Source organism: Octodon degus, unplaced genomic scaffold (assembly GCF_000260255.1).
Source record: "Octodon degus isolate 3935 unplaced genomic scaffold, OctDeg1.0 scaffold00011, whole genome shotgun sequence".
NCBI lineage: Eukaryota > Metazoa > Chordata > Mammalia > Rodentia > Octodontidae > Octodon > Octodon degus.
Genome location: NW_004524587.1, coordinates 997,771 through 1,000,361, shown reverse-complemented (window position 1 = coordinate 1,000,361; position 2,591 = coordinate 997,771). Strand labels below are relative to the sequence as shown.

The window sequence follows — 2,591 nt, the reverse complement described above, 5'->3', positions numbered from 1 at the left end:
ATAAGCAGTGGTTTTTAAAGGCTTCTCTTGGTTATCAGTTTTACAAAAGACAAAATCTCATCCAAACAGGTGATAAAACCTGGCATAAACCTTTACAAATTAGACCCACTCACAGAAATATACTATCCACCCACATTTCCATCAAAAGCTTTTGTTTGTTTTAATCTTTGAATCCTTGCAACCCATTTGGTCATAATATATGACAAACTTTGTGTTCTTTACACTATGATATCACATGTTTGTCTGGCATTATTCTAAAGCTAGTTTATGAGATGAGGAGGAGGACACAGTAAGAACCCAGTGGCCACTGGACATGTGAACCCTGTTGGGTAGAAATGCGAGAGGGGAGGAAAAGTATTCAGTTTCACAGGGCTCACTCATCTTCAGTCCCACTTGCTGCTTTTCTTTTCTTTTCTTTTTTTTTTTTTTTTGGTGGGAGCAAGGATTGAACTCAGGATCTCATGCTTGCCAGGCAAGCACTTATTCTACTGAGCTATTTCCCTGGCCCTCCACTTGCTTCTTACTGGTAGTTTTCATCCTGCTCTTTGTTGCTGTCAAAATCACCCACCACTGGCTTTGTTTTTCTTCCATTTGGCCTTTTCTTGCCTTCCTTTGTCCCGGGCTTTCTCATCTCTCTTATTGAGCTTGATTTTCACCTTAACAGATTTTGCCTCAGACTCCTCTTCAACATCCTCTTCCCCTTCCTCGTTGCTTTCCTTTTCATTTTCTTCCTCTTTGGCAATTTTCTGCTGCACACTCTGAAACACCATCTGTAAGACAATGGAGTCTTTGTAGATCTGGGATCCCTCCAAGTTGAGTATCTGCACTTAGTGACACAGAAGCATAACATCTTTCTCCAGGTCACCCAGGCTCTCATACTTATGATAATGAATTCTTGCCGTTATTTTTTTAAAATCCACTGGCTTCTTAATTAATTCATAGTACTCTGGTAACTCTCTCCTGGAAGGTAACTGAATGAAGGCTTCACCGAGCTGCCACCCTGAGCTGTCTTTGTAGCTGATCACATTATCAATGATAACATTCACCTGTTTCATCAGTTTGGTGGGATTAGGTGGCAGCTTCTCAGCTGGAGGGCGGCCTTGCCTCTTAGCTTTTTCTACATCTTCCTTCACAGGATCTTTATCCACATTTCTTCATCTTTTTCTCTTCTTAAGCCATACTTCCTCTTCCATTTCTTCCAAACTGCCATCTTCAATGGCCCCATAGTCTGCCTCTACCATAGTTCACAAACAACAGGTTTCGTGTTCTCGAGACTTATTAAGAGAGGCAAGGAAGGTCACTACATCCTTGTAAAGGGGATATTCCAAAAGGAAGCGATAACTATCATAATTTTATATGTACCAAATAGCAGTGTACTCAACTATAAAAAATAAATATTAATGGACTTGCAAATCAAGTAAACATGAATGCTATTGTAATTGGGGAACTCAAAACCCCTGTCACAAATAGACAGTTCAACTAAATAAAAACTCAATAATGAGATATCAGAACTAAATCAAACTTTTAAACAAATAAACTTAGTAGATGTCTGCAGAATGTTCCACCCAACAACACTAGAATATACATTCTTCTCAGTTGCACAAAGAACATTCTACAAAACAGACAACATATTAGCTCATAGAATATGCTTAAGGAAATTCAAAGGAAATGAAATTAGCCCATGTATATTAGTAGTCCATAGTGCAATTATTGAAAATCAATGGCCAAAGAAATTCATAAACACATGGAAATTAAATATAACACTCCTAAACAAAAAGCGGTCACAGATCAAATTAAAGAAATTAGACAGCTTCTACAATTAAATGACTGCCAATATGATATGCCAGAACTCACAGGATACATTGAAAGGAGTCCTATGAAGAAAATTTACAGTGATGAATTCTCATATCAGAAAACAAGTGAGCTTAAATAAACAACTTACTATTGAGCCACAAGTTTCTAGAAAAAGAAGAGCAAGTCAAGTCAAAAACTCATACAAGGGCAGACATTATAAGTGACAGCAGAAATTATTATGATGGAGAAAAAGAAAACAATATAAAGAATCAATGAATTGAAGAGCTGGTTCTTTGAAAGAAATAATAAAATTCATTAGAGCCAGCCAACTAGCTCAGTGGATTAAAGCACCTGCTTAGGCAAATGCAGTGGCCCAGGTTCGATATGTGGCATGCCGTGCTGGCCAAGCCCCTGAGGCATGCTGAGATGGCTATTGAGACTAAGTGTTGTGGCCTGCACCTGTAATCCCAGCGCTTGAGAGGCTGAATGTAGGCAAATCAGTATGAGTCCAATCTACATAGTGAGACCCTGTAGACCGTTACTAAAATAGAAAAAAAAAGAATAAAATTCCCAGATACTTAGCCAACTTTATAAAAAAAGGAAAAAAATACTCAAATCCATGCAATTAAAATGCATAAGGGTGAAATCACAGAAATCCTGCCAAAATCTAAAAGATCAGTAATACTTATCTTGAAAACACTTATTCTAATAAGATGGAAAACACAGAAGAAACCAATTCCTAGATACATATGTGTTGCCATAACTGAATCAAGAAGATATAAAAATTCTAAATAAAC

The 2,591-nt window shown here is 37.5% G+C and overlaps 1 pseudogene; it reads right to left on the bottom strand.

The window, feature by feature from the left end:
* Positions 1-493: 493 nt before the first annotated feature.
* Positions 494-1,226, bottom strand: LOC105741420 (annotated as a pseudogene).
* Positions 1,227-2,591: the final 1,365 nt, after the last annotated feature.